This window comes from Schistocerca serialis, chromosome 4, assembly GCF_023864345.2.
Source record: "Schistocerca serialis cubense isolate TAMUIC-IGC-003099 chromosome 4, iqSchSeri2.2, whole genome shotgun sequence".
NCBI classification, from domain to species: Eukaryota; Metazoa; Arthropoda; class Insecta; order Orthoptera; family Acrididae; genus Schistocerca; species Schistocerca serialis.
Genome location: NC_064641.1, coordinates 953,516,636 through 953,529,960, shown reverse-complemented (window position 1 = coordinate 953,529,960; position 13,325 = coordinate 953,516,636). Strand labels below are relative to the sequence as shown.

General features: G+C 45.2%; 1 pseudogene; it reads right to left on the bottom strand.

Moving 5' to 3' along the window:
* Nucleotides 1-8,693: 8,693 nt before the first annotated feature.
* Nucleotides 8,694-8,811, bottom strand: LOC126476066 (5S ribosomal RNA; annotated as a pseudogene).
* Nucleotides 8,812-13,325: the final 4,514 nt, after the last annotated feature.

The window sequence follows — 13,325 nt, the reverse complement described above, 5'->3', positions numbered from 1 at the left end:
CGGTGTGGGATGCTTACCAGGTGGGAGTGACGGAGGACATCGAAAGGGTGCAAAAAAGGGCAGCTCGTTTTGTATTATCAAGTAGTAGGGGAGAGAGTGTGGCAGATATGATACGTGAATTGGGATGGAAGTCATTACAGCAAAGACGTTTTTCGTCGCGGCGAGATCTACTTACGAAATTTCAGTCACCAACTTTCTCTTTCGAATGCGAAAATATTTTGTTGAGCCCAAGCTACATAGGTAGGAATGATAATCAAAATAAAATAAGAGAAATCAGAGCTCGAACAGAAAGGTTTAGGTGTTCGTTTTTCCCGCGCGCTGTTCGGGAGTGGAATGGTACGGAGATGGTATGACTGTGGTTCGACGAACCCTCTGCTAAGCACTTAAATGTGAATTGCAGAGTAATCATGTAGATGTAGAAGTGCCATCAGGACAGTTCCAGTCACCAATTGAATTTTCGAATTTGCAGTCGTGGTGCATGGAGAATACTCCTGCTGTCAAATGAAATCGCATCCCGGTCCAGAACTCCAGCGTGTCTAGCAGGCAGACATGTTAGTTAAAGGTCCGCAACTTTCCTCCCCCTAACCAACACACTGCCGTCACTGGTACGATGCAGAACCCGCTTTCATCAGGAGACACAACAGATCTCCAAAGAGCTCTCGGTCGCCACCCCAAATGGCGGCGGTTTTGGGTCAGTGGAATGTACGCTACAGGACGCCTCTCTCGTAGCTGACCTTGAAGGCACCGGTTTGTAACGCTTGCTTGTGTCGCTGTGGTTCAAACTACAGCTCAAATGCTGCAGCACATGCTCGATACGCCGAACACGGTGGTCTTCCTTCTCGATAGTGCCAACGTGGCCGTCCGGAGCCCGGTCTTCTTTCGATCGTACATTCTCGTGATTTCCGCTGCCAGAGACCATATGGAGTGGCTACATTCCTGCCAAGTCTTTCTCTTTCTCCAGTATCTCAGAAGGAACACGCAGTTTTTCGCAGCCTTGTTACACCACCCCGTTGAAACTCAGTGAGGTGTCGATAACGGCGTTTTTGTCGCCTTAAAGGCATTGGACACTTACATCAAATCACCACATCCACTCTCAAAGGTAACTTAAAAGGCTGATGACTGTTACAGCGTGTATCTGAAACAAACTCGATTTCCATTCCCATAGCGGCGATACTAGCGCCACTCTTATGCGATTGGCACAAGATTGGAACAGACATCATCTTTCAGCTGTAGAAACACGCCTACCAACTTGTGTTTATGTCGCACAACTCCTTCTTGGTGCTGTGACATTTTTTCTTCAGTGTATAATAAATATCAAAAAAGTGTCATTGTAAATAAACCTTTCCGTTTCGCTGCTAGCAAGTGTCTAAAGTATTCTGATGTTCAGGACACGAGTTCCCGTGTTCGTGAATTCGTCCGTTGCGCCCCGTCAGGACGCTTTGTCGCAGTAATAGACTGCCTAAAAAAGAAAATGTGAAGGAACCAGATGGAATGGTCGCAATTCAGCGTTATTTCGTAGACCATCAGTGGGTAGACAAATGATAGCAGTTGTAGTCCTCTGTGGAGGAACGGCGAGGGGAGTGCATCTGTGTTGTTCATGTTCTATGTTGTTAAAAGGCCTAGTTGGATTTGTAGAGGATGCGATCATGTCAGATGTTCAGTGGTTACCGTGAAGGACGCGGAGATGCCGCACACTCGTGTGAGACAGTATTATGAGCTTCTGGTAGAGTTTGAATCGAGCGTGATTGTAGTCCCCATTTGATCGGCTGGTCATATCGTGTGATACCCAGATTTCAGAGTTATTCGTGTGAGACAGAGACCCTATATTAGACAGCGTGAGTACATGAGGCAGGCAAATTCCTCGTCAGGCATTCAGACGATCACCACAAGGGAGGATTCTCGCCTATACATACCATCCGATAACAAGTAAAAGACTCCCAGATACATTCCCTGTCATCCCTCACTATTGGGCGGAAACAAGTGGAGCCCGGACCAAATAATTAACGTCGCACTCGCCCCAGGCTGCCGTTTACACCGCAACACGAACGGCTGCTTTTGGTGTCGTCTTGTGACCGGGAAGGATAGGCTGCTGACGATTGGCGCCGCATCGTGTTCAGCGACGAATCGCCGCTCAGGACCGATCCGAATGACCATCGTCGGCGAGCATGGCGGCGAACCGGGGAGAGACCCTGTTGTTCCAGTACCTTGGAGGGATAGTGCGGTGTTACTCCCGGCGTCTTGCTGGTGTACGACTTCAGGTCACTGCTGCTTTGACTGAGGGAACGTGAAGGTCATCCTGTTTCCTCACTCTTTATCCTGCACACGACAGTAGCCTGGTGTCGTTTGTGAACAGGACAACGCTCGATCAGACTCGGCACGTGTCTTGTGAACTGTGTGAGTGATGCTGAGATACTGCCATCGCCAACAAGATCCCCAGATCTGTTCCTGATAGAGTATGTATTGGACCAGGTCGGACGTCCCCTCCGTCTCAGCGCCAGTACGTGAGACAACAAGTGCCATTTACAACAGTAGTGGGCTCCTTGCGTCAGCAGAGGATATAACGGCTTTATTGCATCCTTTCCAATCGGGAGAGAGCTTATATCCGTGCCAGATGAAGCGCAACGCAATTCTCATAAGTGGTTTCATTCTACGATATTCTTTGTAAATTTGACTCAATTTTCTAGTGTTTGAAATAAATCATATTTCCTCATAACGCAAGATATTTCATTTCTTCACCCTTCCCTTTCTTGGTACTTTTGTTGTTAGGACAAGTAATTTTTTACCATTAAACGAATTTGGGCTTATTATATTTTTCTGTTTTCGTCTTTTTGAGCCATCAGTCTTCTGACTGGTTCATGCGGCTCGCTACGAATCTCTCTCCGGTATCAACCAGTAGCAGTTGCAACCTACGTCCTCAATAAGGGGCTGGATGTATTCGAATCTCTGTATTCCTCTACAGTTTTTGCTGTCTATAGTTCTCTCTAGTACCATGGAAATCAGTCCCTGATGTCTTAATATATATCCTATCATCCTGTCCCTTCTCCTTGTCACTGTTTTCCACACATTCCTTTCCTCTTCTAATCTGCGCAGAACCGCAGCATACCTTACATAATTTTCAACATTTGTCTGTAGTACCACATTCTCTTCTCTTCCAGTCCATGTTTCACTACCATGCAATGTTCTGCTCCAAATGTATATTGTCGGAAATTTCTTGCTCAAATTAAGGCCTATGTTTGATAGTTGTAGTCTTCTCTTGGCCAGAATGCCCTTTTCGCCTTTGATGTCCTCCTTGCTCCGTCCGTCATTGGTTATTTTGCTCCCTAGGTAACAGAATTCCTTAACTTCGTCTACTTCGTGACCATCAATCTTGATGTCAAGTTTCCCGCTGTCTTGATTTCTGCTGCTTCTCATTACTTTCGTCTTTCTTCGGTTTAGGCAGTTCATTCCATTCAGCATATCATGTAATTCTTCTTCACTTTCACACAGGATAGCAATGTCATCAGTGAATCGTGTCATTGATATCCTTTCACCTTCAATTTTAATTCAACTCCTGAACTTTCCTTTTATTTCTATCATTGTTTCTTCGATGTACAGGCTTAACAGTAGGGGCGAAAGGCTCAAATGGCTCTGAGCACTATGGGACTTAACATCTATGGTCATCAGTCCCCTAGAACTTAGAACTACTTAAACCTAACTAACCTAAGGACATCACACAACACCCAGTCATCACGAGGCAGAGAAAAACCCTGACCCCGCCGGGAATCGAACCCGGGAACCCGGGCGTGGGAAGCGAGAACGGTAGGGGCAAAAGGCTACATCCCTCTCTGACAACGGATTTAATCCGAGCACTTTGTTCTTGGTTGTCCAGTCTCATTATTCCCTCTTGGTTCTTGTAAATATTATATACAACAGCCTCTCCCTATAGCTTATCACTTTTTTCTCAGAATTTAGAACATCTTGCACCCTTCTACATTGTGGAACGCTCTTTATAGTTCGACAAATCTTACGAACATGTCTCCATTTTTCTTTAGTTTTGCTTCCATTATCAACCGTAAAGTCACAATTGCCTCTCTGGTGCCTTTACTTTTCCTAAAGCGAAACTGATCGTCATCTAACACATATGCTATCACAAGATATCACCTGGTTAACGTCCACAATGTTTACTGTCTGTTAGAAACCAAGCCTTGGCACTATATATATTAAGAAATACATAGAATATTTGGTTACGACATTTCGCAAAACATGTTGGAGCGAGTACTAATCACTCGTGTTGTATGCAAAATATATTAAAATAGTTTGTGGTTTCGAATGACCGTAGTATTTCGATACAAACATCACGTGTGTGTTAATCTATGATACTACATATATAGTAAGACACAACTGTTTCTGTTGTTTGTTTGGGATACGTCCTTCATCTATCCTTCTCAAAGAATCACAAACGTGTGCAGGCACAAATGAATGCCCTCGGATATGTTCATAAACATGAAAGAAAGACTTCAGTGTTATCGATGGATACGGATTACGCCAATTTCTCCATACCCAGAAATCTAATGGATTAAACTCAGTTCGTCGAGGGGTGGGGATGGAACTGGACCTCCTCAAATTAAAAGGCACCAATAAATATCTGTGTTATTTGTGTGCATCTGTCATATGAGACGTAGAAAATGTGGTGGTACCCTGTCGAGCAAAAATTTCGCGGAGGGTAATGTTGTCCAACAGCGAGGGTAATCCGTCTGGCAGAAATCGCACCTGCATGTTTCCCATTGATGCCTCGCTTCCATGATCGATCCAGAATTTCCATCCTGCCACACGCAGCCATTGCTGTAATTCACTATCTCACTTTGCGTAAATCCCGAGAGGTCGCTGAACAAAATTCGAGGAGTGAAACCTACGGCGAAACAAGAACATGGTATCGTGACCACGTGGGCTGACAGTCAACACAAACTGTAGGTGATAGAGATAATAAACTTCGTGCAGGGTGCGGAACTGACCACGAGGGTGTGCTTTCCGTCCATCGCATACCTCTTTATCATCGTCTTCTACTCGTCGCAACGTCCACTGCACTATATCCGTGCGAACTCTGTGAGGGCTGCCGCTATCTTATGGACTTTTACGAACGATCCCGTGTCTGTAGACACTGGAACAGACCTCTGAAAGAAATGTCATCTGGTCTGAGAAATGCACAGAGATAGACTCGACAGCTTTGCTGTCTGTTGACGTAGCATAACACACAAGGAAACGAAGCGCTACCAACATATTCCCTACAGAGGTGAAATCGAAAACCATCCTAACTCCGTCCAACTGTTTTAAGTAATGTGGGAGACTATACTGCCGGTGTGTTCATTAAAATAACGAATGGACCCTGTTTGGTAAGCACTTTACTAATAAAACTGAATTACAACTTATTGTGCTAACGTTACGAAAAAAAGCCTGTTTTAATAACACAAAGGCCGGCCGGTGTGGCCGAGCGGTTCTAGGCGCTTCAGTCTGGAACCCCGCGAGCGCTACGGTCGCAGGCTCGAGTCCTGCCTCGGTCATGGATGTGTGTGATGTCCTTAGGTTAGTTAGGTTTAAGTCGTTCTAAGTTATAGGGGACTGATTACCTCAGCTGTTAAGTCCCGTAGTGCTCAGAGCCATTTGAACCATTTGAATAACACAAAATATCCCAAATTGTCATTAATTAGCAGCTTCGAAACGGTCTATGTTCATTTCGCAGTCATACTGAAGTAAAGTTCCACGACTGCCACGAAAGAATGAAACCGTAGCAGTAGAGGTAGATACATAGCGAAACCAAGTTAACTAATCGTTCAGTGCCACAATAACGCCAACACAGTTGACAAAAGCAGAAAAAGTAGGCACTAACAAGTGTGTAACTCAGCAAATTCTTCGCCTTTAGACCTACAGGGTAGACATACAAGGTGGCAACAAAATCTGTGCGGGAGAATTTGTCTTGCATTTCTTTACTGATTGTCGATTTACCTGATAGTGACTCTTTCACAGAAGAGGTACAAATCTTGTCTCCAACGAGACCAGAAGCGATGACTAATGCACTCTTCCGCAGTGCACCGCTAACCTGTACGCGGACGCAGGAGGAGCTGCCCAGAGTTGGTGAACGGCTGAATGCGCTTTTGGCTACGGCCAGTCTCTTCAGGCTGCTGCCTGGGGGTATAGCAGTGGCGGAGAGTCTGGCGCGCCACAAGGGACACCTCAGGTGTAGCTTGTTTTGCCCACGGGATCCGCTTCCGAACCTCCTCCTTTTGCGTCCGACGTGGTGCATCGGCCCTCACCACAGGGTGAGCGGCGGATGACAGCGCGCTCGCGTCGCTCGAGGCGGTGCGCCAGTGTGGAGACCAGCTGCCTGGCCTCGCCCACTCACCCCGTGTGAGTGGACAGGTGGTCGCTCCTTCAACGGGGTCCGACCAGACGCACAGACGGAGTTTACCAGTTATTGGAAGCTCCAACGTTACGAGCATCGTGAAGTCTCTGAGGCAGACGTGGTTCAGGGCTGGAAAGAAAGCCAATGTGCACTCGCCATGTCTGCTGCCGGACGGCATCATCCGATATGTGGAGGCGTCCATGCCTGCGGTTACCAAGCCTGCGGGGTGCAGTCTTCTGCAGGTTGTGGCTCACGTCACAATCGACGACTCCTGTCACATGGGTTCTGAGGCCATCCTCAGTTCGTGCAGGCGGCTGGCGAAGGTGGACAAGACTGCTGGGACCGCACGCGGTGTGCAAGCAGAGCTCGCAATTTGCAGCATCGTTCGCAGAGTTGGTCGGGGTCCTTTCGTTTGGAGCCGAGTGGAGGGTCTCAGCCAAAGGTTTTGGCGACTCTGTGACTTTCTTGGCAGCAGATTTCTAGACCAGCGTTACGATGTGGGGATTTGGCTCAAATGGCTCTGAGCACTAAGGGACTCAACTGCTGTGGTCGTAAGTCCCCTAGAGCTTAGAACTACTTGAACCTAACCTAAGGACATCACACACATCCATGCCCGAGGCAGGATTCGAACCTGCGACCGTAGCGGTCGTGCGGTTCCAGACTGTAGCGCCTTTAAACGCTCGGCCACTCCGGCCGGCGATGTGGGCATTTGTAGCAGTCCCCTTGATAGGTGCATTACGCAAATGAAGCAGCTAATCGGGTAGCAGAGTAGTTGTGGAGTGAAAATGAGGGTTTTTAAGGCTAGGTGCAAGTTTGAGGAGCTCTGATAAACCGTCAACAGGCGATACGCAGCAAGGGAAGTCTGACAGTGTTCAGAGTAAAAAAATTTCGACTGTCAGAATTTTATAAGTTAACTGCCCAAGTATTCGTAATAAAGTTCCAGAACTTACTGCCCTCCAGGTAAGTTCTCACACTCAGATTATTTTTGGTACCGAGAGCTGGCTGAAATCCAAATTGAAGAACTCTGAGATAGTCGGGAAAGCTTTAAACATCACAACTCTGAGATATTTAGCGAGTCGTTTAATGTACATCGGAAAGACAGATTAGAGGCCATAGGGCGGGGATTGTTCATTACAGTCCACAAAATTATTGTCTCTACTGAGGTCGAAGTTGAGTGTGACAGTGAAGTTATACCAAGTTAATTATTGGATGTTTTTACCGGTCATCCGATTCTGCTGCTAGAATCAGCCAAAGAATGTCTACGGTCAGTAGCGCGTAAACACCCAGATTATGCATTACTAGTTGGATGCGATTATAGCTTGCCGTGTATTGGCCATGATGTCTATGGGTTTATTTCGGAGGTACAGACAGTCGTGTGAAATACTTTCGAACACGGTTTCTGAACACGCAGCTACCTCGGCAGCCCAAGCACAATGGAAATTTCTTGGACATTTTAGCTGCGAATACGTCGGACCTTCAAAAGAGAACGCACAAATTCCTACAAGCAGAATTTAGCAGAGATTCGTGCGTGTGTGGAAACATCTATGCGCGAAGCATACAGCAGCTACCACCGTCGCACCTTAGCAAAAGATCAGGCACAGATCCCATACGAATTCTGGTCCTATGTAAAATCGCTAAGCGGGTCTAAGGGTTCCTTTCAGTCCCTTGTTGACCAGTCTCGTGTGGCAGTTGAAGATCACAAAACGAAAGCCGAGCTTTCAAAATTTCACAGGGGAGAAGTCGTTCACGCAGCACAACCATACAAACATATCTCATCTTACCGGTGACAGACTCTCGTTTGGACGACATGGTAGTAAGAATCCCTGACGTAGAACAACTGAAAGATTTGAAAGCAAATAAGTCACCAGGTCCAGATGGAATCCCAGTTCGGTTTTGCCGGCCGCAGTGGCAGAGCGGTTCCAGGTGCTTCAGTCTGGAACCGTGCGACCACTACGGTCGCAGATTCGAATCCTGCCTCAGGCATGAATGTGTGTGATGTCCTTAGGGTAATTTGGTTTAAGTAGTTCTAAGTTCTAGGCGACATGACCTCAGCTGTTAAGTCCCATAGTGCTCAGAGCCATTTTGAACCAGTTAGGTTTTAAAAAGAATACGGCACTAGCCCCTTACGTAAAAAAAGAACTCCGTCTTCAGGCAACAAGTGGCCCATCGGGACCATTTGACCACCGTGTCATCCTCAGCTGGAGGGTCGTGTGGTCAGCACACCGGCGGTTGTTATGATGTTCTTTTACGGGAGCCGCTACTATTCGATCTAGTAGCTCCTCAGTTGATATCACTAGGCCGAGTGCACCTTGGAAAATGGCAACAGCGCGTTGCAGCCCGAATGGTAACCCATCTAAGTACAGACCACGCCCGACAGTGCTTAACTTCGGTGATCTGATGGGAACCGGCGTATGCTCTGCGGTAAGGCCGTTGCCAGCCCCTTGCATGGCCTGCATTTATTGTGAATCTCTCGCCCAGAGCAAAGTCCCAACCGAGTGGAAAAAAAGCGCAGATGACTCCGATATGTAAGTAGGAGAGAAGAACGGGCCAGAACAATTACAGACCAGTATCCCTATCTTTGGTTTGCTGCAGAATCCTTGAAGATATTCGCAGTTCGAATACAGTAAATTTCCTTGAGACTGAGAAACTTACGTCCACAAACCAACATGGTTATTGTAAGCATCGCTCGTGTGAAACTCAGCTTGCCCTTTTATCACATGACAGACTGCGAACTATGGATGATTTCTGGAAGGCGTTTGACACGGTGCCCCATTGCAGGCTGTCAACGAAGGTACGAGCGAATGCAATAAGTTCACAGATATGTGAATGGCTCGAAGACTTCTTAAGTAATTGAACCCCGTAAGTGGGTTGTCCTTGAGCGCGAGTGTTCATTACAGACCAGGGTATTATCAGGGGTGCCTCATGAAAGAGTGAAAGAATCGCTGTTGTTTTCTGTATAAATAAATGATTTGGCGGGCAGGGTGGGCACGCAATGTACATGTATCTGCAATGGAATCTTATGATGCCAGCGTGCTGCGGTAACGCGTCGCGTTAACAAGTGTTAGCAAAGAGTGGCTGAATTAACTAACTTGTATTTTATTCCCTCCAGATCTTCCTCTTTTTCGAAACTTATCTGAGCTCTCCGCCCATTCCAGATCTTGGTTACGTTCTTGGTGCAGAAGGGAACGAAAAACACTTATTGAAGACACCGGAAATTTCTCTACGTATGTAAACGTAACGATCTGGTTTCACGACTGACGGTCCACTGCTTAAAAGGGCAACAAAGATAAAGCATCGGTGAGTACCCCTCTGAAGAAACGTAAAGAGCATTGACCATATGAAAGCAGCAGTATAGTTGCAGGATCGGAGGATTCCACGTGAGATTCAATGTAATAATGTAGTGCAGTCACAAAACCATCGCAGCAGGATTTCTTGATTATTGCTTGCCAGTGTGGACCAACTACCGTGTTTGATTGTTAGAAAGGACAGGGAAGAAATAAAGCAGTTTGTGTGTGTGAGTGGGGAGGGGGGGAGGGGGGGGAATTTCGTCAGATGTTGGTTTCGCAAGCTCGAGAGCAATTTGGCGGCTCCACTAAAGAGGGGCTTTGTGCATCACTAAGAGCTTTCCGTTGGAATTTCGAGAGCTTAAGGCCCCACATACGTCTCGCGAAATGACTACGACACCAAAATCAGAGAAATTAGAGTTCATATGGCGACATTATTTTCTTCCGGAGTACCAACTGGAACAGAAAATAAGACAAACTACAGTGGTTGCCAAAGAACTCGCAGACACACACAGTAAGGTGACGTACGTGTTATGGATTCTAATATAACAGTTCCGAGCCTGATGTAGGAATGAACTGAATCCAGTGTTAGTTGGTCCAAACATTTATATACATTTGAGAGTGACTCTGTGAAAACTGTCTCGAGAGATCCAGCGTCCATCGGATTTTCCACGAGAAAGGTTGGTTTTCCCTTGTCACGTAATGTAAGCTAAAGGGAGACAAGCAACTAATGCTGAATATTGTATTCTGATCCAACCAGGCTTGTTTAGCCGTTCTTATGCTTGTCCACTGACATCATCTGTTTTGCCAGGGCCATTTATTAAGATACAGTTTTGTGTATATTCCGTCCAAGATGCAAAACTTTCGAGACCACTGTTACTGGCAGCAGAAGGGGATAATCTTTGAGATTGTTTGTTGTTGTTGTTGCGGTCTTCAGTCCAGAGACTGGTTTGATGCAGCTCTCCATGCTACTCTATCCTGTGCAAGCTTCTTCATCTCCCAGTACCTACTGCAACCTACATCCTTCTAAATAGGTTTAGTGTATTCATCTCTTGGTCTCCCTCTACGAGTTTTACCCTCAACGCTGCCCTCCAGTACTAAATCGGTGATCCCTTGATAACTCAGAACATGTACTACCAATCGATCCCTTCTTCTAGTCAAGTTGTGCCACAAATTTCTCTTCTCCCCAATTCTATTCAGTACCTCTTCATTAGTTATGTGATCTACCCATCTGAACTTCAGAATCCTTCAGTAGCACCACATTTCGAAAGCTTCTATTCTCTTTCAGTCTAAACTATTTATCGTCCACGTTTCACTTCCATACATGGCTACACTCCATACAAATACTTTCATAAACGACTTCCTGACACTTAAATCAATACTCGATGTTAACAAATTTCTCTTCTTCAGTAACGCTTTCCCTGCCATTACCAGTCTACATCTTATATCCTCTCTTCTTCGACCACCATTAGTTATTTTGCTCCCCAAATAGCAAAACTCCTTTACTACTTTAAGCGTCTCATTCCCTAATCTAATACCCTCAGCATTACCCGATTTGATTCGACTACATTCCATTATCCTCGTTTGGCTTTTCTTGATGTTCATCTTACATCCTCCTTTCAAGACACTGTCTATTCCGTTCAGCTGCTCTTCCAGATCCTTTGCTGCTTCTGACTTAATTACAGTGTCATCGGCGAACCTCAAAGTTTCTATTTCTTCTCCACGGATTTTAATTCCTACTCCGAATTTTTATTTTGATTCCTTTACTGCTTGCTCAATATACTGATTGAATAACATCGGGGATGGGCTATAATCCTGTCTCACTCCCTTCCCAACCACTGCTTCCCTTTCAAGCCTCTCGACTCTTATAACTGCCACCTGGTTTCTGTACAAATTGTAAATGGCCTTTCGCTCCCTGTATTTTGTCTCTGCCACCTTCAGGATTTGAAAGAGAGTATTCCAGTCAACATTGTCAAAAGCTTTCTCTAAGTCTACAAATGCTAGAAACGTAGGTTTGCCTTATCTTAATCTATTTTCTAAGATAAGTCGTAGGATCAGTACTGCATCACGTGTTCCAACATTTCTACGGAATCCAAACTGATCTCCCCCGACGTCGGCTTCTACCAGTTTTTCCATTCATCTGTAAAGAATTCGTGTTAGTATTTTGCAGCCGTGGCTTATTTAACTGATAGTTCGGTAATATTCACATCTGTCAACCCCTGCATTCTTTGGGATTTGAATTACTATATTCTTCTTGAAGTCTGAGGGTATTTCCCCTGTCTCATACATCTTGCTCACCAGATGGTAGAGTTTTGTCAGGACTGGCTCTCCCAAGGCTATCAGTAGTTCTAGTGGAATGTTGTCTACTTCCGGGGCCTTGTCGACTTAGGTCATTCAGTGCTCTGTCAAACTCTTCACGCATTATCATATTTCCCATTTCATCTTCATCTACATCCTCTTCCATTTCCATATTATTGTCCTCAAGAACATAGCCCTTGTATAGACCCTCAATACACTCCTTCCACCTTTCTGCTTTCCCTTCTTTGCTTAGAACTGGGTTTCCATCTGAGCTCTTGATATTCATGCAAGTGGTTCTCTTTTCTCCAAAGGTCTCTTTAAGTTTCCTGTAGGCAGTATCTATCTTACCCCTAATGATATACGCCTCTACATCCTTACATTTGTCCTCTAGCCATCCCTGCTTAGCCATTTTGCATTTCCTGTCAACCTCATTTTTGAGACGTTTGTATTCCTTTCTGCCTGCTTCATTTACTGTATTTTTGTACTTTCTCCTTTAATCAATTAAATTCAGTATCTCTTCTGTTACCCAGGGATTTCTATTAGCCCTCGTCTTTTTACCTACTTCATCCTCTGCTGCTTTCACTATTTCATCTCTCAAAGCTATCCATTCTTCTTCTACGGTATTTCTTTCCCCCATTCTTGTCAATCGTTCCCTATTGCTCACCCTGAAACACTCTACAACCTCTGGTTCTGTCAGGTCCCATCTCCATAAATTCCCATCTTTTTGCAGTTTCTTTAGTTTTAATCTACAGTTCATAACCAATAGATTTTGGTCAGAGTCCACATCTGCCCCGGGAAATGTCTTATAATTTATAACGTGGTTCCTAAACCTCTGTCTTATCATTATATAACCTATTTGAAACCTGTCAGTACCTCCAGGCTTCTTCCATGTATAAAACCTTCTTTTATGATTCTTGAACCAGGTGTTAGCTATGATTAAGCTATGCTCTGTGCAAAATTCTATCAGGCGGCTTCCTCTTTCATTCCTTACCCCCATTCCATAGTCACCTTCAACTTTTCCTTCTCTTCCATTTCCTACTATCGAATTCCAGTCACCCACGACTATTACATTTTCGTCTCCCATCACTATCTGAATTATTTCTTTTATGTCATCATATATTTCATCGATCTCTTCGTCATCTGCGTAGCTAGTCGCCATATAAACTTTTACTACTGTGGTAGGCGTGGGCTTCGTATCTATCTTGGCCACAATAATGCGTTCACTATGCCGTTTGTAGTAGCTTAACCGCATTCCTATTTTTTTATTCATTGTTAAGCCTACTCCTGCATTACCCCTTTTTGATTCTATCTAATTCCCACTATATCTAACTTTAACCTATCCATTTCCATTTTTAAATATTCTAACC